This window comes from Channa argus, chromosome 5, assembly GCF_033026475.1.
Source record: "Channa argus isolate prfri chromosome 5, Channa argus male v1.0, whole genome shotgun sequence".
Lineage (NCBI taxonomy): Eukaryota > Metazoa > Chordata > Actinopteri > Anabantiformes > Channidae > Channa > Channa argus.
In genome coordinates, this window is record NC_090201.1 from 11,877,900 (window position 1) to 11,900,766 (window position 22,867).

A 22,867-nucleotide genomic window follows, 5' to 3' on the forward strand; every position below is an offset into this window, starting at 1 on the left:
TACCAAACAGGGCATCTAGAGTGATCCCTGCTAGATCATAAACAAACAAGCCATGCAGAGGTAGAGCAGTGACCCAACAGTCCCAGGGTTGTTGGGTTTGATTCCCAGCTCTTTCTGTCACATGTTAAAGTGTCCTTAAGCAAGACACTGAACCCAAACTTAGGTGCTCCCAGTGAGTGCAGGTCAGCTGTATAGCAGCCTTATTGGCACTTCGGGTAACAGTAAGGCAGAAAAGCGCTATATATATGCGGACCATTTATCATAAACTTAGGCGAGGGGTTAACACACACTCACATGCACAGGCAAACACTTGAGGTATGCTGAAAATTAACGCGCTCACAGTGACTTGTTTTGGACAGTATTGTAGAAGGTCCAGGTTGTCTGAAGTGCTTCAAGATGGCAAAGTACTTTGAATTTGCAAGACGGCGTCTGAATGTTGCCCCACACAAAGTGTCCTTGAGATCATACTAATCTGCTCAGGTATGCCACTTTCCCATGGCCCACCCTAACCTCAGTGCATGCATGCATACACACACACACACACACACACACACACACACACACACACACACACAGAGTCACTGGGGAGATTATTAAAGCAACCTCGTGGCACACAGAGGTTTCTGATGGATTTAACATCAGGAATGATTGTTAACTTTTAGGACTAAAAAGACTTGGAGCGACTCCTGAGAAAAGCAGAGCGCTTAGCCAGACACATGGATCACATGACAACTGGGCCGCTGCAGCAGAAACCCCTGGGAAAACGGCACAGTGCCATCTCTCAGATCACAGACTCAGGAGCCAAGAAGTAATGACGCTGTGCAGCTATATCATATTTAGGTATGAATGCACCATTCACATGTGCAGAAGGTTGAAGAGGATTTTGCTGTGAATATGTGCATCACAGCCAGGCCATTTAAAAAAAAAGATAATCACCGTGAAATAAATTAAACCTATTAAGAGGAACGTATGCTCAAGGTGACGGAAGAAATTAATTTGGCTCAACTATTGAGACCCGTACCTCCACCCCGCTATAGGATTTCTACCAAACTAATTATCACGCTCCACTTTCAGAAATAATAAGGAAAGTACTTAATAGGTTAGGATTCACCCCTGCATTCATATGTCCATTTAACATTCCTACTTTCACACCCGCACACTCTTGCCTTAATGCAATTTCACATCCGTGATTTAAAATGGGGGAAGGAATTATATTTCAAGTGGTGTCAGGATTAGAATATACAAGCAGTGATATTAAAAAACTGTACGCTCTTCTGTGTGTGCACCAAGCTTTTATGAGTGGCTGAGCAGAGGTAAAGATGTTAAATATTTTTTTGTCACAGTTTAGTCATGACAGAGGAATTACAATGAAACCACAGATCTCTGATTAGTCTTTCCTCACTGTATATTAATTTTGTTCTCTGCTTTATGCTGGTTAGGAGTTTAATTTTTAAACAGAGCACAGATATGAAAAGACCCCCAAGTGTGTGCTCCTACGCCAGAAACTGAAGCCTGTTTATCTAGTCAGCCATTCGCTCCAATTATAACAACATCTAAATGCAACTATTGTTTCATTTCAAACACTCTTTAAAATTAAAATAACTTTTTTGTGTTCTTATCCCCCTACTTACGCACCACTGAATTAGCATTTCAGTGCCCCAGGCTATGGAGAAAGTGCGAAGTCAAAATGCAGGTTAGGCCAGTTTTGTTCATTATCCGAGCAACAAAAGTTAAGCATAAAATAAATTAATAAAAAGACTGAATAAGCCCCTGATACAGTTTTTATCAAAATTATGTTTTTTATTGCTTATATTTTAAAGAATTTAAATGCAATGAACATTAATGATGCATTTGTGATGCATCTTTCTATCAGCTACTGCTCTTTTTAAGTTTTTTAAAAATATAACCTCCCGCTTTTTGCTCATTCCTCTCTCTCTATGATGCGGTGTTGGGTGTGTGTATCATTTTTAGGCCTGTGAAAGGTAACAGACAACTTGTCAGTGACAGAAAAGGCGTCAATATCCTGAAGTCTGGGAGGATTACGATGTCACTTTCTCTGAACAAGGCTCACTCTACAAAGTATACTCCACATATGTAGTGTGTTTACATAGCCTTAAGTAACCAGGTTACAGTTGGCTTTCTCAGGAAAAACGATTTCTTAACTGTTATGTAAATTGGAATGCTAGTTTTCAAAATCTGGGTCGGAGAATAGGGAAACCTGACCTCCCCAGGTAGATTTCTGTTGATGATTTCTTTGCCATGTATACATGTAACCAGGTTTTTAATAAGCTTTCTCCAACTGTGCATGTGAGTAACAAAATGCTGCAGACAGGAACATGCAGCTGCGTAAAAGGTTGAAAAAAAGGCAAGATCATTAATGGGATGATGCCACCTCATTTTTAAAGGAAAGTAAGAAAGCAGCGTTTTCTGTCACTATGCGGCCAAGGCTTCTAAAATAAGTCTCAAGTGGAGGAGAAATTAGATGAATTTCTGCTGCATGTATACACAGATTTTTGGTAATTGGGTTTCTTAAGTGCATGTAAACACAGTCATAAACAGCACCAACGTGACCACAAACATCCATCCATCCATTATCTGTAACCACAAATCCTGTGGTCGCGAGAGGGGGAATCGACCCTGGACAGGTCTAATGAGGAAATCAGATCACCCATAGGTAACCCACTCAAGCACTGGGCCAACTTGCAAACTCCACACAGAAAGGACATGGTCAGCTGGGGACGTGAACCCACAATCATCTATCTGTGAGGCGCCTGCGCTTGACCACAAACACCTTCCTCCAAAGACATTAGCTGAGCTATGCTCAGCAACATCAAAATAATAAAAATAAGGTGAGAGTGAGATGAAGAGTCTATTAAGTGCTGTGGTTTTCTATTAAAGTCTAGTGGAGGCAGGGAGAAAAGGGGAAGAGGAGTTCACATTATCTAAGAGAATTCCAATTAACACTCTCCCCCTCAGTAATTAGCAACTAAAATAGCGAGCGAACAAACCCAAAATCCCAACCCTGACGCAACTGCACTGCCTAATTAATTCTTGAATCAGGAGGATCTGATGCAGAAAAGAACCAGAGAGTGTAGATGATGGGTGGACCAGTCAGAAAACCATGAGGAATTCTCTTATATACATACAATATATACACAGACTATACAATCTACTTGGGATCTCACTGTTTTTGTTTCATATTTCTGCTTCGTTCTTCTGCTACTTTTCTTGTGGACTTGTGACTTGTCTCTATATTTAAAAGATATATTGTAGTAGACTTACGTCGCAGAACTGGAGTTGTGTTAGTTAATAGATGCACTTAGAGACAAAAGTCTCAATGAGGAAAAAAGCTAAATAAGAGAAGCAGATATCTTTTAGCCGTCTGCTGCTCATTTGCTCCTTCACTGGTCAGTTCTTCCACTCTGTTTAATGCAAACAGATGAGGCTGTTTCTTGCTCTTTTTCCAAATCCTTTCTTTTTAACAGTGGCTTGTTGGCCTTAGCAGTAACGTCAGCGCAGCGTCTATTGAAACAGCATGTGTCTCAGACTGCTACACACAGAAAAACCTTGACACATGGACACTTTTTGGTGAACTTTCAACCTCTTTCCATAAAGTGACACTAGGAGCATGTGATTTAAGGTGCACACATTGTTTTTACTCACATTGCTGTGTTCACACGTACACACAACATACATGTTTTGTATATCATAGACTCAGGTATCAGTGTGAGCTTTGTTAAAATGTCACCTACCTGTATCTGCAGCTCCTATCACTGACCAATGCTGATGGATAACCCGATAGTAATAAACTCAATCAGCCAACAACCTAGATAGCCACAAGGTGAATGTAAGATGTGACACTATAATAACAAGAACCTAATTCTGCTGCTTTTCAATATGCTCATGGTTGCCTGTTTCATTTAGGAATACATCTTGTGAATATTGTAGCTCTTGCTATGGCTTTTAATATGTTGAGATACCCATCACATAGATTTTACATTGATTTTTGCAGCCAACACACCCTCACTTACACAAACACACCGACACACACAGACGAGCACATGTAAACTAAGTCCCCCACACAGAAACAGTGGCACATTATAAAAACCGCAAGCTATCACACGCTGATCCGTATCTGGACAAGTCAAACTGTGATAAAGTCACTCTGCAACTACAGCAATCGATGGAAGTAATTTATTTACCTCACCAGGCAATTTCTGCTCTGTCTTCAGAGAGAAGGAGAGAGAGAAGAGAAGACAGGGGAGATTTGGCAAGCATGTGTGAGTGGTGTGTAAATTAATCTAGCAGCAGTGAGATCCAGAGCCATGTATAAGTCCATAAAACAAGAGGAGGTTAAAGCAGCTCACATCATACACACACACACCAGGCAAAGGTCCAACACAAAAACCACTTCTTCCAAAGAGAGAAGAGACGTGAAACGTCATCTCAGTTCCATTAATGTGATGTGCTATCCCTGGATGCCACTAAAAAGAAGAAAAAAAGAACAGTTAAGAGTTCTTTCTCTTCATTTTACGTTCTTTCTTGCTTTCTCTCCATTCAAAAGCAACACACGCTGGAGAGAGGCCTGTCCACGGCCCTTAACTTTAACTCAATGAAATAAAAGGCACTTAACTAAGCCTCAGTGATCAATACAAACGCTGCTGCTGGCTGATGTTCACACACACATACACACACACAGACGCACACTTATCCCACCTCCTCAGATGCTCATGCATATGCATGTCCATTGTGATTTATGCATCCTGGCGGGGGTGTGAGCCTATCTGAGAGCAAGGCCAACACACAGGTCAGCTCATTTTAAATCAGTTGCCTATTTATGGATGTGCATGTGTGAGTGTTTGTGAGTGTGTATGTGCATCTACATGGATGTTTGTGCCTATAAATCGGTGTGTAATTGTAGAGGTCAGTATGGGAAACAGGCTCATAATCACTGTAACATTTTCATTCATTAAATTTATTAAATTCTTTCCAGCTTCTGCTCTTGGTGTGTGTAAATCTACAAAGTATTGTATTGGTTGACGCTCGCTCAGTGTTTGTGTGTGTGTGTGTGTGTCTCCCAAATCATGTCTGCTGAGTGCTGACTGTTTCTGCCAACCAGTGCTCTGACCCTGCTCGTTGCAGCAGGAAGTCACCAAGCTTTCTGACCTCACTTATTATTCCCACGGAAGGCTGGGGAAAAGCTTTTAGAAAACGCCCTCCCATCAGAATTGCTGTCAGTTAATGGGGACCCCATGGTATCTTCTCTCCTATGCATTGATTTATGGGTAAAAATAAGCCAGGATCTGCACCCATAGATGCGGTAGGTGTTAAACATACATTAATCTGTGGCATAATCTCAGCACAGGGCTTTTGTTGCACACCAATAAAAAAAGCGTGTGTGCTCTCCTTTGTGGAAATTCTGGGGTGTTTCACCATCCTCTTCCCATCTCCTCTCAACAACAGATTTGGGCTAATAGGGCAGCTGCTCCCCCCCCAAAAAAAATCCAACCGTGTTGCTCCCCCTGCAAGCCCCTCCAACACAGCTCCCTTCCTAAAAAAAAGGTCAGGAGGAAGCCTGTTGTTTTCAACTTGTTTTTGACACGGCAGAGAATGGAAAAGTTCAAACTGTTGGAACACTCGTCCATGAAAAAGTTGTTTTGAATATGTTCAGTATTTTCCTCACTTAAGACATATCCCCAGATTGTTTAGCAGATAGCAATACAAAAAAAAAAAAAAAAATAAAAGACACAGTTTGGGCTGTCTGTTTATCCATTTTGTCTTTCTCTATTTTGCTACGTTGTCAACACAGGCAACCGTCTCCCAGAAATAACCCCTGCATTTGACTGGCCAAAAACCACAGTTTGTAACGTCATGATTAAAAAAATAGAAAAAAGAATATGACAGAATATGAACAAATGCCTGGATATACAAAAAAGGAAATCTGAAAAAATTGCAAGCTATTGCAACAACAAAAAAAATAATAAAATAAAAAAATACCAGAGGGAAAAACTATCAAGATAAAAACCCCTCAAACACACACAATCAGTCCCTCGTGGCATGTGTAAGTAAGCTCAGAAAGATGTTTCAGTGGATTGAAAACAACTGTGAGTGCATGCCCAATCACATAAGACAGCAGGGTCTGACCTCCACGAGTGTTTGTGTGTGTGGCAGTGTTTGTTTGTGTGTATGTGAGGGGGGGGGGTGCCCATGTGTGTAACTGGAGCCAAGCCGTAAGCCATATGCCACTCTGCCTCTGGTGCCTGTCAAACCCCCACCACCACCACCTTCACCCCCAAACCAGACAAACACACATACACACACACAAACACACACACACACACACTCATATGCTTGCTCTGTCATAAACACACATACACACAGGCTTTCCTGTAAGAAAAAAAGCTTCTCCACTTCATTAGGAAAGTAAACACAAGTGCTGTCTGAAGTGGCTAATTAGAGACTAATTACTCCCTGCTCGTTACTAATGCAAATTAGATTATGCTGCTTAACTTCCTCATGTCCACAACGCTGCTGTTAATTGAGGCCTTTTGAAATTAAATTACCCGCTAATTAGCATATCAAAACCATTAATTCTACGCAAGGAGGGAAAAAAACAACAACAAATGCCAAGTTTTGCTAATGAGTTTTGCTAATTGAATATGTACGCTCAATACAGGGGTTTGTGCCAGGAATACCTATTCAGCCGATCAGTGTATGTGTGCAGGTGCTGTGTAGTAAGCAGCCACACAAAAACATCATGCATCATAAGAGCAGCATATAATTAATGGAACCGTTCCATCTCTCTAAATGCTTTGTCAATATTTCCCTCTGAACGCACGACTCCACTGATGTTCAGCATAGAGGGAGCCAGGGCTACAGAGACGAGTGTGAGAGGCGATGGATATTCATCTCATGAGAGGCAAAAGAGCCACCACATGCAAATGTGGAGTGTGTGTGTGTGTGAGAGTGTTGCAGTGCTATGTAAGCGAGGTTTAGTTTGTCCAAGCCTTCTTTGAAGTAAAGAACTCGGTCTCTTGGTTGCTCTACTAAAGCCTCAGACCCTCTGGCAGCTTTTTCACCCTACTACCCCCCTCACCTTTAACAGGTAGAGAAACAGTTAGAGAGTGTGTTTCCAGTTAGAGAAACACACACACACATACAATTTATGGCAAATAGCAGGTGAACTGCTGAGTCTTTCCTTCAACCAAACCCAAATCTGTTTTTCCTCTTTTCTCACTGAGTAGAATATTTAAAACTTGTGGATTAGAAACGGTGAGCATATTTATAGCCGGGCCTACCTGCTTATGAATAAGAGAGAGGCCACACAGAGAAGCCAGGAGCTATTAGCTACTTTAATCTGCTGACGAAATAATAGAATCATCCATCTAAAGATCCATCTCAGCTTTGCATGTAAAACCAGCTGAAAAAATGTCATTCTCAACAACTTGCCTTCCCTTTTCCTAAGTATCTATCCAATCAGGGTGTGTGAAAAGCCCCATTCAGGTTGGCGCTCATAAAAGTTTCATCTTATTTCACTTTCCAACTTCTCATTTCATTATCCCTATAATGGCAGATGAAAAAACGAATGGTAAAATTGAGAGGTAGCCACACAAAAAAAATTAAATAAGCATGATAATTAGATGTAAAGATATTATAATTCCTTTAACAGGATGCATAGAAACTGCTGCTCGACAATATTTGCCCTAATTGCTAGAATTATCATATTAACCAGTTACCATTTGAGTAAGTTGATTAAAAAATTGATTATTCGTCTATTTCTTTTAGGAGTTTCTTAATCAAAATCTAACATCCTTGAAAAATTAATTTGAAGCCGTTTCTTATCAGTTAATTAAATCAGGTTGGAAGTCATTTTTTTCTGTGCGGCATGATTAGAACGGTTCTGTTCTCTTCTGTTCAGACACCATGACGTTAGAGGGGGAACTTTTCACTGTCTCATCAAACATTCACAACCACAAGAATAGGACTTCTTTGAAGGGCCTGCCGCTTTTTTTCCCCCCAAACCTCTGCCTTTCTGATAAATTGTGCTATACCCAATAGATCTTTCTTTCTCGTTAACACATTCTCATTAACGGACAGAGGAAGCGAAAGGAGAGGGGAGGGGCAGAGAGGAAAAGAAAAGGAGAGCAGAGGGGAGAAGCAGAGGGGTGTCGGGGGGCGAGCTGAAAGGGGGAAACAAGAGGTGGGAAAAACAGGGCAGAAAACGGAGCCGCTGGCAGAGATAAAGTCAAATAGAGAAACGAATACAGTGACAAATTTTAGTACACAATGCACAAAATGTAATAATCTAAAGACAACACACACATACACGTTGCTGGGGTGACAACCTTGGTGTGGCCTGAGCTAAGACTAAACAATAAGCCAGCAGCAAAAACAAGACTTGCTGCTATTGCAGGAACAATATTTCTCTGACCTAAAACTGGTATGGCTCAGTCAGTTAGTTTACTAACTTTTCATATTTCCTGCAATAATTTTGTAAATTATAAACATGAATTACTATGTCGCAGGTGGTGGTGAAAATTTATTTTCCTGAGATATATACAATAGATTTCACTTGGCTCCATATTAATTCAAATTTGCATCTTTAAAAATGACACATCATAGGGTGAGTTCACCTCAGAAATCTAGTTTTCTATTTCTGGAAGAAGACTAATTATAAAGCTCTGCCCCTGGGAAAGAAAAGCCACTCTTGAAGGAGAGAAGGAAGCAGAGAGTCCATCCAGCACTGGCTTCAGTGGAATATAAGTTTGTCTCTCACTACTTCAGCGAGCAGCAGAGCAGAACCGAACTGATACAGTGCACTCCACTCATCTGTCCATCCGCGACTCCTCAGGGATGTATGGGAGGATTAGAGAAGGAGGGAGGGAGTTCAAAATTAAAATTAAAAGGAGAATCATTGAAGATACAGTGCAGGATGGTCGCTCTGATTGGATAATGAACTGAATGATTATTAGAGCCCAGCTAGTAAAGTTACGCAGAAATCTCAGCTCGTCATCAGCCAATCAACACACTCCCTCATCAACCAATCAAACCCCCACCCCAGAGGGAGCGGTGGAGGAGGTGTGGGGGCTTCTATTTGCTTTTCCATGTGCCTCTCTCCCTGTGTTTTTCTCTCTTTTTCCTCTTACAAAACGTCAGTCTGTGGTACAGCTGCCCTCTTCTTTCTCCATGGGAGACAGAGAATTCTCAAAGCCACAATTACTGCACAGAACTATCAATTTCCCCTTCAATTAACCCTGTGGGAAGAGAGGGGACGAGGGAGAGGATGGAGAAGGGATGAGAGATTCAAATTTGGGATGAAGAGGGCTCCCCCCCCCAGCATATTACCCCCAGGGAGCGGTCATGTGTTTGGGCTGAGGAGTGGGAGAATTACACCTCCTCTGGTTGAACTTGACCCTGTCACCAGAGGTCAAACAAGTTACTATACACCACAGGCTCCATTTCCTCATTACCACCGAATAGATCTGGCCACTGTAACAATAGTGTATGTTAATAACCAGTACTAAAACTACAGCGCATAGCTGTCAAAAGCTAAGAGATGGACAGAGGCACAGCGACAAGAAAGAGGATGGAGGGAACGCGAGAAAAAGGATGGAGAGAAGAGGGGGAGGGAAAAGGAGGGGGCTTGAGTTAAGAGTTGTTTTTCGTAGATCAGACACTAAGGGCCTGTGCCCTGCAACGACAAGCGACTGTGTCGGCATGCTCTCTCTTTCTTTCTCGGTGCTCTGCTCCACTCTCTTCCTCTGCTTTCTCACTTGCCTTACTACCTCCTCCACCCCCACCTCTACCCACTCTGTAAGTGAACCCCTGCGGGAGCCGCTCAAACCGAACCCAGCCTTCAGCAAAGTTTCTCAGGCAAACTTGTCATAAAGCCCCCAGAAACCGTACGCCTGCCTGACATGGAGCATGCCAGGGTTTCATTGCCACTCCTACCCTCCCTTCTGTCCTCTTTTTTTTTTTAGTTTAGTCCTTCATTCCTTCCTCAGTTTCCCCCTTATGCTGACTGCTTTCCGAGGCTCGCGCACCGTTACTGGCTGGCCTTTAGACAATGGAAGCAGACGTTGTCGATTAGGTCTACAGGTTACATATGGCAGCACTGACCTTTACTGGGACAATGGGCATAGTGGTGTTTGCTAATTACTGAGTTGTTTGGTGGTTCACTTTGAACCTTGCAATAGATGTCTTTAGTCCTTAAAAAATATATTTCTGTGTTTGCTCAATTACATGCTCAACAGTAAATACTTCAAAGAAAAGTTGAAAAAAAGGAGAAATACAAAGCAGAAATCTGTTTAACAGTTTCTTGTCATTTGTTGTTTTTGCCAGTCTTTTCAATGCACTGGCACAATCTTTCTGATGACAAGCACATGTGCTGACAAAAGGGTGCATTCAATTTCATTACAAAACTCATCAAAATAGTGTTGCATTTTTGTCACGCTGAACATGATTCTGTGAAACACACGGTTCAACGAGTTTACAAACAATTAGGACTGTTATTAAAAATGTGTGAGAATGAACTACAGTAATTCTTATGTGAAATGGGCTTGCTTTCAAAGCCTATTAAATATTTTTTTAAGACAGAAACTTCTCTTTTTGAATTGCTTAATTTTGTGGTATATAAAACCATCATTGCCATTTTAACCCCCCACATACAAAAGAGCTTCTTGGAGACAGTTGGGAGGGCTATCGATTGACCTTGTATCGAGTTTTGTCATTTCACTCATTTAGAATAAATAATTTCAACTGAAATGGGTCCTGAGGAGAGGGAGTGAATGTCGGAGGTAAACTGTGATGACAGCTTGGGTGTAATGAAGAGGCTGAAGGAACACAGAGCCGTGATAATTAGAGACAGGCATGACACAGAGAGGCAGAGAGAAAGAGAGTATAGATAGAGGTAAAGAGAAGAGGGACAGAAGAAAGTGCAACAGAATAAGAGGGAAAGAAGAGCGTGTGTTAAGTCCTTCACAGTGAGCGAGGAGCGGAGCTCCAGCAGAGAAAAGAACACTTTCCGACCGACCACGGACCAGAAATGAGGACAGCCAAGGCAATGGCAGGCACACGTGTTGTAAAAGTATGAATGACACACAAACATCTTTAATGAAACAGTTGTACGACCACTGATGCAGGTAGAGGTACTAAAATGTACAAAAGCACTATAAAAGGAATCGACTGTTGCAAACTAAACAAAAAAGGACTGATAATATATTCCTTTTAAGTTCTTGTTATAAGTTGACCAAAAATGTCTGTCAAGAAGAAAAAAACATTATGTTGTGTCTTTGTAGATACAGTGGAACAGTGAGAACGTGACAGCACTATATTTCATCATGTTTTTCCTTTTTAATCCAGGAAAGTTTATTTTAATTAATTGTTAAAAAGAAAATATAGTGACTTTTTGTCATTTGAAAACTTGCATTGAACTAATGCATTGAACTTGAAAATGAAAACTATGATACAAAAAACTTTTTTCAATAAGTATAATTTTTTTTACTGTATATATTTGAATAATATACAGACTGATGTAAAATATTTACCTCACCTTCAACAATGAGTGTGTTAAAATCAAAGTCTGCACTCCTCTGTTTCACACAGTTTTCTGCTTTTCTTCTTGTTTTTCAGCACTCCCTGCCTTCCTTTCCTCTCACTCTCTGACCAGTATTCTGCCGGGAAACAGCTAACACAGCTTCAAAGGCCAACAGCTCACAACACACACACACGCACGCACGCACACACACACGCACACACACACACACTAACTCTGCCTTCTCTCTCCTCAGGAACATGAGAGCAGGCTCTAATTCATAGGCTGGTAAAGCTGTGGTGGACAGCAATCTTGATCTGGCCGGATTAAGCTACTTTTATTTCCCCAAGAGCTGTTTGGGGGGGGGGACTTGAAGCCTTCTACCAATGTCAGACAGCGACCAGTGACCAGGGGCCACAGAGATACACACACAAGCTCATAAACACTCCTGAAGAAAGCCCAAAGTGCCACCCAAAAAAGAGACTCATCACTCTCCATCTCATCAGTTGGAGTAAGAAGGGATATGGGGGCAAGAAGGGAGGAAAAGAGGAGAAGGGGGAGGAGGGAGCGAGGAAAGAGAGGAGGGAGTGTGGGGGATTACACAATTATTCAGATAACAGCTGGGAATAATTTAGTGGCAGATGTCTCTCGGTCAACAATGCCCACCACACACAAGGCGTGCATGTGTGCGTGCATACACACTAACAGAGTTTCAATGGCCAGCAAGCAGCCACAGGGTGAAACAACGGCCGCTGATAAACCAGCACGAACTACTCAACAACACAGCCTACAAAAATAATGACACAGAGCTTGTTCCTCCTGAAAAAATGAAATGTTTCAAACAAACACACAAGTTGGGAAAGTGAGGACCTGTTTGCTTTTCTTCTCCGCTGACACGTCTAAAAAGCAAAACTTAAAACCTGAGGAATTCTACCCGTGGAGGAGAGAGGTGGAGGGTCGCCCACTGATTGACAGTTAATTGTTGCTGCACATGCACGCATACAAAACACACACATATGCTCACACACTCTCGCAGTAAGTGCACACGCATGCAGAGCGTAACAGCATCCTTCGTGTCTGTGAACCAGCGCCAAGACTCCTGACAGTGACTCTAGCAGACGCTACGTTTTCCCTCTTCTCTCCCCTCTCTGAAAGGGCATTATGGAAGCCATAGAGGCCGCACCCCACTGGGCAATGCCTGTACCGTTGTTTCACCTTAAGAACCACAGGAAAGCACAAGGAAGAAGAAAAGGAGGACGATGAAAACAGAAGCTGAGAGGGACGCTGAGAGCAAAGAGTAGTCCCTGCTACAGACCAGATCATATTTATCATGTTTTTACCTCTAAATAAGTCCTCAGAATATGCCCATGTGCCACTTCTGAAAACTTAATTCCCTTTCCAACATTAACAAATCTTTCCATGAGGTGGAGAGTATCAAAGGAGGAAGGAAGGGCGGCCCAAGCAAGTGGTGAGAGCGCGCTCTGTCAATCCGCCAGCCCAGGCAGCCTATTGTGATTTGGTTTAACACTCGTTCACAGCTCGTCCTGTCATGGGATGGATCATCCCACGACGCCTCACATGCTAATAGCTTAAGTATGCACCCCATGTCCCCCGGAACTAATACCACAAATACTAATGCCTAAAAGAGCAGTGCACGCCTGTGCTCCAGCCTCAATTTTGCCTGCGATAGCCAACATCTCGATACTTTACGGATTAGAAAACATAATGAGATGCATTTAAATAGCTATTACTTTACTGGTTCATAATGGCAAGGACCGGGGACAAGGAGAAATGCTGCATTACTAATTTCTTATCATCATATGGTAACATACAGTCATCCCGGTTAAAGCAGTTCAATTATCCTCATGTAAATCACAAACAAAGTAAAAGCTGAGCTACTGTACATCTAAATCAGCTACAAAGCCAATAAGCAAACTGATAAAAAAAAAAAGAAATAAAGACGACAGAGGTTAGGTATTATTTTTGCATCACGAAGTCATAAGATTTGAGTTCAGTCAGGCGGCAGTTGAGTTTATGGACCTGCAAGTGATTCCCTGTGCGCTCCTCCTCTTCTGGGAATATCAGCATTTTATTAGAGCATTCACTCGTCTGCTCGGGAGATTTTACCAACGCAGCATCGTGGACAAACGAGCATTCAAGACCTTTGTAAAAGTTCTCTACAGTCAGATGGTTTATGAAATATGTGCGCGTGTGTGTATGTATCCATGGTATTTTAGTCTTGCGCTTCACAGCTGTCACCTACCCTTCATAGCCATCCTTTCAATACACATTAGAGCAGTGCTGCAGAAAGTTTAGTCACATTGTTGTTCTGCGCGACGTTTTCTACTGATCTTCTCCCACAGTTCCCCGCTCGATTGACGGCTGCCCTGTCAGTTTGTCGCAGTGCTTTAGAAAACACCAACGGCTCTCTGATGAAGTGCTTACAAAAGGTCATAGGGTGGAGGCGATGGAGAGGAGGGGAGCTGACTACTGAGAGAGAGAGGCAGGGGAAAAGGAAGGGGAGACGGGACAGAGTGAAGGAAAATCCATAGCGCAAATACAGCTGTCAGGAGCAATGCAGAGTTAGCAGGGGACACAATGACCGATGAGAGCTTTTTCATGAAGATGCTCTACTTGAACACAACAGGCGTCCTCTCAGTCTCTACATGCAACCCCTGCATGTGTATTTCTCTGCTCTCACTGACCATCTCCGGCTGTGCCACTGACCCCACGATCCTCTGTGACTCTGTCTCTCTGCCTCTAAAATCAAAGTTGATAACTCCACCTGCCTTATTTCATAGCGTGCTCTCATTCCTTCAGACTCCACGGCCCTCTCTTTCAAGCTCTGCTCCAGCCATAGCCTCAGGTGCCAAGCACACTCTGGAGAGGCTGATCTAATGCTTCCTCGGCTATAATGACCCACGCCCAAAACCCTGCACTTCTGTTTCCCTCGCTTCATGCAGCCTTTCACTCACAGGTTCTATCTCTCCATTTGCCCCTCTCTTGCTTTCCTTTCCCCTCCTGCCCATAGGAAACATTCTCTTCCGCTCTGAGCTATTGGGTCACTCCTTCCCCCATCCATCAGCTGTTAATGGGCCTGTGCTCTATGGAGCTGGAGAAACATCTCGGAGTCAGCCTGCCTCCAGCTACCTCTCTCACACACAGGGAAACTCTTTTGAAACGCACAGACATGTTAATGACCACCAGCTAAACCACTGTGTCAGGCAAAAGATTACCTTATCAGTAAGAGAGAGAAAAGTGTGTATATTTTAGAGAAGTATGACGCGACTGAAAGCAGGCCTCCTGTCACCAAATACACAATGACAACTCATTCAAAAGACACAAACGGCAAAAAGAAGAGCAACAAGAGAACAGTGCTCTTTCTCACAGGTGGTCAGCTTCCTAAAGACAGTTACGGGGACCTGCCAGTTTCCTCTTCTGCTGTGTTTTGCAACTTCCTTGTTTGACACTGTCCTCCTGCCCATCAAAAAACCCATATCAGCTTTGAAAAATGTGCGGGATTTATTATACACACACATGGATAGACGGACGGATATACGGCACACACTCACACAAGTATTCGGGCCTCAACATTGCCTAAATAACAGGTTCAATTAGAACCACATGTATAATCAGGCCTCAGACTAAAGCAATGTGGCGGCAGTTTCACTGTGCAGTCAATCACTTCAATGCGCAACCAGAACATTCTTCCACTTACAATAACGCTTTCATTTAATCCATTCTTTTCAATTACATTTCATTAACAATTTTTGAAGGAGATAACAAGCCATAATTGATAATGGATAACATGTGTTATTACATTTGAATATTTTCTTTCCATATTTTAGTATCACTGAAAGGAACAATTTCATTCCATAAAAATAATACACTATAATAAATTTGTTTCATTTTAACATACAATTGCACAACCTGTAGAATATGTAATCTTATAGTGTTTCCACATTTAAAAAGCCCAACACACATTTTCAGTACAAATGTGCACACCCTGGAAAACCAGCAGCTTCAAGACCAGCACTTGAAATAATTCCATTTAAAACATCTTTTTGCTCTCTGAGCAGATTTTTTGCCCTTTTTAATTTTAATTTTTTATTTTTTGCTTTTCTCAAACCCCATCTAAAGAATATTGCAATTTTAACCATTTCAGCTTTTAAGCAGGTAATGCACTAAGTGCTGCAATAGAAGTAAACCTGTGAGTATCTATCACGGGTCAAACTATACATGTATAGCAGTGTCGTATACGGGTGCTCTTCACCATCACTTTGGAGCCAAAAGCCCACTCAGACTTGTGGGTTTGGGATAGCAGGAGGGCTTTAATGAAGAGACAGGGAGAGATGGAGAGATGGACAGCTGAGCCATCCATGCTACCGACGCACAGGACATTTAAAACTTCAAATACTGCCCATTTTCACTCAAGCAGGACAGGTGAATTGAGAAAAAGGCACTCTCGTATACACACACTCCCGCACTCAAATACATAAACTCTTCCACACATACATTCACACGCGCTCATGCTGGAGGTAAGGACTCTCTGAGTGAGTTTATGGACTAACACAATCATGTTGGTGGCTTTTAATCCTGCTGAAGGGGTTTTAGAGCACATGAGATTCATGGCCATTAATGTCTGTCTCTAGACGGTGTCATACATGGCTCAAGTCACATTCTGGTACACAGTGACATACATGGGACACAGCTAAAAATCATCATTTAAGTATAGTGTCCGTTACCAGAACAGAAACAAATATCTGGCAAGAACAGATTCAGAACCTTTTTTTTTTTTTTTTTTAATTGAAGCACGTGAGCAACTTTTATCTACAATAAAACAAAACAAGACATGGAAAAGACCTGACTGCTGAGAGCAGAAAAAGGGCAAAGACGGAAAAGTGTTGAAGCAAGTCAGGTGAAAAAAAGTGGCAATGCTGAGGCAAACGCACAGGCACGGACACAACAATAGCCGACAGAGAGCAGGGAGAGTCAATCTGTCTCTGACACCTCTGGCTTCCTGCATCAACTCTTATTTTCCCAAATAACTACTTATGCCTCTCAAATACTCTTTTGTTTCATTGTCTCCCATTATATTTTCATGAAACGGTTGTCACTGATGTAATAGCCTATCAACAAGGGAAGCACTACACAGAAATAATAACGTAACAGTGATTTTATACTGTTGGTAAATGCTGCACAATTAGAATAAAAGTAGAAGTACATTTTTTTCTATTTTTCTCACTATGTCTCACTGTTCTCCCTAAGCTTCATTTATTTTTGGAAGTAATTCTATATAAATTCACAAATAACTAAACTGTATAGTTTTAGGAATTGGAATTAGTATTGGAAGCAGTACCTGTAACTTCAAATATCATTGTGTTAACTGAGACATCTCAGCTGCTGAGCCTTCACTGTACCACACTGAAATTAAGCAGAGGAAACAAGAGCCAGCAGTAAAAAATAAATAAAAAAATCATAATTTTACAAAGAAAGTCAAATTGTTTTTCAGATATTTAGAAGGAAACAATTTTGGTATATTACCACGTGTATAGGCTACAGAAAATATGTATGTGAACTTTAACTGCCAGCATATAACTGTGTTATTAGTTTAATACAATTTATATATGTACAATGGTGCTGGTGTGGATATAAAATGCATTCAGCCATTTATGTCTTGGCTGAAATTAACAAAATAACCTATGTTAAAATTATAATCTAAATCTGATTATTTAAATTAACTTCAGGGTGTGTACATGCCACTGTCTATTCAAAACATTAAACTGCAGGCAAAAATTTACATGTGTAATTCGTACAGGTGAAATAAAGTTTTTTTTTTCCAATTTTTCCAGTTTCCTCTTTCCAATTTAATTCTGCATACACTTTACACCAGGATCTTCAAGCCATCACAAAATACCTGCTTTCCTGTCTGACAGCAGAAATGTGACAAGGTCGTAAAACGTGATGAAGAGCTTTTTCATTCCCGCAGGATCTTCTATTAAAGTGCAATTAAAAGTGTGTCATCACGTCGCAGAAATGCCACCATAGAGGACAAGGGGAGACACAACAGGAGAGAGAGGACACAGTAAATAAAATTAATTATGCCAAATGCCCCGGCGCCCATCAATCACGGGGCAATAATGCCCATGTCAGGGTGTGCACCCACACGGCCATGTATGCTTTTCTCTCAGTGACAGACAACTAACAGCAATTAATTGTCATTTCATTTCTTCCCCCCTTTTTCGTGTGTGCAGCTTCACATCATGAGGGATCTATGTCCATCTGACATACGGGACAATTCCGGCAGATGTTTGATATTTTATGGGAAGAGTTTGATTTTAGGAGGCACAGAGAAAAGTACAATGTCAACCTATTTTTAAGCCCCTTACGTCGATGCTGCAGTGTCAAATAATGTGTGGCGTAAAGAGTAAAAATTGTTACTCTCCCTGCGGTGTGTTAATTAAAAACTACACCGGCCCGGTACGTTTTTCTTTTATTCTAAGAAAAAGACATTGTGGCGCAGGCCTCCTTCTGTCTACAAAACGAATAAAAGCATGGGTCACGCAGAGGCTGTGCTACACTTTCGAAATGTATTTTGTCTCTTGGCTTTAAATGAGTTGGGATGACCATCGTATTATTCTCCTGGAAACAGTCGGATTTTAGAAGACCTGAACGCAATCAATGAGATCATGCAATTGTTTTTACGCTACAGATTTCATAAATATAACATTCACGCCGGTATTAAAATAAAAACAATTATATTAACACTCATTCAGGAGCAACTTGCCTCAACGCACCAATGTCAATACCCATCTAAAGACCGGTATTATTTGCTAAAATACATGAAAAACACAACACACACATTCAAACTCAGTGAGGTCACACGCCACGGTTCCTCTTTCAAAAGTCTTTTCAAAATCGTTTGAAAAGAAAGTATTGTCCCCTGACCCACGGACTAGGTCTGCAAGAAAGACTTTTTTTCTCGATCCTAAAACAAGGGGTCTCTTATCTTAGGTGTGGGGTGAAACACGCGTTTATTATTTTTCAAGTTATTGTTTAATTATCAGGAACAGCATTGAATTACCCCAAAAATAAAAAGCAATGTAAAATCTGCTGAGAGTTTACTGTGAAAGCCATGACAAAGCATTCAAAGGATTCTCTGACGGCTGTGTAAAATTATCACCACATAACCTGTGCCGGTGTTTATTATCAAGTCCCCTTAACACGGATTATTAACAGTGACGCAAAGTTAAACTTTGTTGCCTCCATTCAAATCCACTCCCGACATCATAGTTAGTCCTAACCTGTGAGGAAAACTTTTTGTTGTCTCAGGAGCGAAGACGTCGGACAAAGACGCTTTCTGTAAGCGCTGGCCCTCTGCGTCCACGGAACCAGGCTTTGAGAAATTATTACACTCCAAATAAATTGTAATATCCCGTTAAAATAAAGGTCGACTAAATGAAACTGGATTTTGACTGTGCATATTAACACGGAGGTGGAAAGATTTGTTTTTTGTTGGAGAAACTGAAAAGATGGAAACAACTGCTTCAAAGAGGATTTTAAAACGTGGCGGACAAGTTTCGCATTGAGTAGTCCAGAAAAGACTCAAAGTTCAAATGAAACCCGGACGAAGGAACGTGTGAAAGAGGAAAACTCAGAGTGTGTCCCGCTGTATAATAGTCGATAACACACTATTGTGTTACTGGGCTGACTTGGAGGAGTTTTACAAACAACGTGCTGAGCAAAGTTGAAGTTCGATGTTTTACCTTTTGATATAAGAAAAAGTCTGGTGTGTGTAAGAGTTTCAGTGTGAGCGCAGACAGAGGAAAGAGTGAGTAAGATAAGCGGGGGAAAGGAAAGTGTAGATAATGCATCAACCTGTTCTCTTGCTTTCTGAAGAAGTCAACTTTCACGCCAGTGGTTGAACCATGTGGACAGCCCGCTTCTGCTCCTCAAAACCCCGGCGCGTCCACTCTCTCGCGGTGACAAAGGGGACACACGCCGACGGGACGAAAAAAAAAATATTCAAAACAAAAAATGTAAAGAAACTGAGAGGAGAGAGAGAGAGAGAGAGAGAGACAGAGAAAGCAAGGATCTAAGACCGCAGGACCATTACTTTAAACGGCAAAGCGTGCTCGTTAGTCCTTTCCTTTTTCCCTTTTGTGTGCGTCCTCTCTCCTCGGAGTGGCCCCTCTGGAGTGAAGTCAGAACAATACTGCCGCTAAAACTCTGACACTGTGCGCAAGTTGCCGTGGAGAAACAGCGCAGCTTCTCGTCTTGTTCTGTTGCGTCCGCTTCCTCCGCTGTCTATTCAAGAGGCTTTTTCGGCGTGTTTAACCTCTCCACCGGTCCTCACTTTTTGGCATCCCGTCTGTTGCTTGCTCGTTCGCTGAAAATCAGGGGCTGAATCACCAGGGCTGTGTGTGTGTGTGTACGAGTGTGGAGTGTGTGTTGCAGGAGGACAGTTCGCTGCGCTACCGTAATGCCTCTAAAGCAGGTGCGCGTTTTCATCCCTGCCCTATCCTCGCACAGCCGTGGAGCACAATAAGAAAACAGCAGCCGGCGAGAGTTGTCTCTGCCTCTCTCTCCCTCTCTCTCTCCCTCACAGTGTGTGTGTAGATGAGAGGAAGGCACTGATCTTTTGACCTCTCTTTGCATCCCGGCTGAGATGTGCTATTGTGGAGCCAGAGAGGAACAGATGTTAGCCTGCACTGAGTTTGAGTTCCAAAACCGTCAAACCGTCGGAACCCAAACAGAAACGAGTCTACTTTTAACCAATTGGCATTTCTACACTTTTGCACCTCGCTGATACATTTATACTCACTAGTAAATAAAACATTATTGTAAAATGACCTCTGGACAACAAAGAAAAGTTCACAAGTAGCCTCCATACCTAATTCTTTGCACTTAACAGACAACATATTTTCCTTTTTAACACTGCATCATAGTCTGTATTGATTTATGTCACAAAGATATACATGGAGCAAATCAATGGGGTGTTCTACAAATAAAACATAAGTGCAAAACCAGTTTAAGTGGCTTCACTGTTACACACTTACCTTGCAAACAGACAGTTATATTGTGATTGGACAAATTTTACTGTCTGCCTAATTCACTACGTCCTTTATGTATTTTGGAAGCTTGACAACTCCTTTTGCAGAGTTATTACCACTTTTTTCCCATGTGCCCACATTCATTTACTAATTGACAGCATAATCAGTGTTGAGATTACTGTCTCTGATGAAATTTTGAAATTACATCATACCTGTGCTGCAAAAAAAAAAAAGTGAGAAAAAAAGAGTGCTATAACTCATAAGAAGCTCTTGGAATAATTTTGCTTTTGCTATTAAATGAGATTCTGCCCTCCTGCCTTTTCTCTTATCAAAGCTTTTACCATTGGAAAATGATGGCAGTCCATCACAGCAGCACCCAACAATGGGCCGCACGTGCAGTAAATCACAACACATTCATTAGCACGATCAATATCACTAAAAATGTGTGTGTCTATCTGTGTGTGTGCAAATGTTTGTGTATGTGTTTATGTGTGCTTATATGGGCACTCTGTATCTTCTTTTTACTTGCTCACCCCTCCTCTGAGCCTGTCAAATTCTGCCAGGAACACTTTGTTATATGTCTCCAATAAATCTCATGATAACTGACGGGTGCTAATGTGAGCAACCGAATGGTGATGACTGATGCTTTTCTAAGAGGCTGTTATCATAAAGGTCCACTTTTAAGTTTGATCTACAAAAATCTTACAGTATTATTAAAGGAAAGTTTATACTTGAACCGCAGCAGGTATATGGTAACTTTTCGGCCATGGTACCAAGAAATGACATGCAGCCTTTCACTGAAAATATGTGAGAAACACAGCAGAGAGCGGAGACTGAATCATCCTCGTGCTTGTTGTTGTGTAACTGTTGGCATTTTGACTAAAGATATCAATCACCTCTGCCTGTTTGCAGAATCGTAATTTGATTGTTGTTTGTCTGTTTTGACTCATGGCTCCATGAAATCACAAGATTAAACAGAACACAGGAAACTCTCTGTAGGACTCTGCACAGCCCGAACAAAGCCAAGCGAGGTCAGACCGAAGCAGGCCAAGTACATGTGAAACCAGATCAAAAAAGTAAAAGGAGGAAAAATGCTGCTTGGCCCTCTCACCCTTCTCCTGTTCCCATTTAGAAACCCTTCTCTCCCTGTTAATCAAGGGGAATAATTATCAAAGTGGACAGGTAATTAAATTAAAACATAAGTGGCTACATGAGCTGGGTTGGCTGTACTACAAGGTTTTCCCTTGCTTAATTAAAGAGAAATATGGGAGTGCTCACCCACAGTGTCACAGAGCTGGTGGAAATGAGGAGAAAAACTCCTGCCACCAACTTGAAAAATGCAATTGTATCTGTTTAACCACGGTTTTTTTGATTGATTAAGAAAAAAGAGGTGACAGTGGGAGGAAAACACAGCTTCACTGCTCATTCCTGATCACATAAGTTCCACAGACTGTGTTGTTTGTTTGCGTATGAGAGCAAAAGCATATGTGCGGCGGCAAGCACAACACCAGGGAGTGCAGAGTGTGTGGTAGACGCATTAAATAACTGCAAGCTTTAGCAGCCATCTGGGAATAATGTTATAAAATAAAGCTACAATAAAATAAAACTTACTGCTGTTGATGTTTACAAACAACCCACACAAAATCCCCACAATGCCTTGAGAGTCAAACCCAAATAGAGGCCTCAAACACACACACATACACACACACACACAGACATACACACATACAAACAAACAGACCCAGAGCAGGAATGCAATACACAGACCAAATTATCCAAAACTCCACAACATTCACAAACATGATCATAGTGCCCACACCCACTTTGGTGCACATATGAGTGTGCATATTTACAAATAAAGACAAAGTGGGAAGACAGCATAAACACACATAAACAAACACGCATGCACAAACATACTGAGTGATTATGCAAAGACAACAGCAGACAGAAGCTCAGCAGCTCTGTGTGTATTAAATAATAAACAACTGAGTGCATCCAAACTTTCCTGCAGTACTGTACCTGTGAACAGTGTGTGTATGTGTGTGTTTATGTGTGTGTGTGTGGGTTCATGTGTCCTCAGTGCAGACAGTGGCAACTGCACACGTCTCTGAATATACACTGATTGCTGGGAGGATCACAGCCAATCACCACCTGCTTTCTATTAGCCACTCATAAACATGTTTACTGTCACAGCTGCTCTGCACCACGCAAGCCCACACACACATACACACACACACACATACACACACACACACACATACACACACTGAAGTGAACAGAC

General features: G+C 41.7%; 1 protein-coding gene across 4 annotated transcripts in view; it reads right to left on the bottom strand.

Annotated features, from left to right (window-relative positions):
- The window catches only part of foxp4 (forkhead box P4), a 90,170-nt gene extending 70,099 nt beyond the window's left edge, over positions 1 to 20,071 (bottom strand). For 2 of the 4 annotated variants that reach the window (XM_067504465.1, XM_067504463.1), the window contains exon 1: positions 19,412 to 20,070. The gene's annotated coding sequence lies outside the window, so the exon portion shown is untranslated. Of the gene's footprint in view, positions 1 to 13,796; positions 13,816 to 19,411 lie in introns of those variants that run through there. The other 2 variants (XM_067504467.1, XM_067504464.1) reach the window with 2 other exon arrangements.
- Positions 20,072 to 22,867: the final 2,796 nt, after the last annotated feature.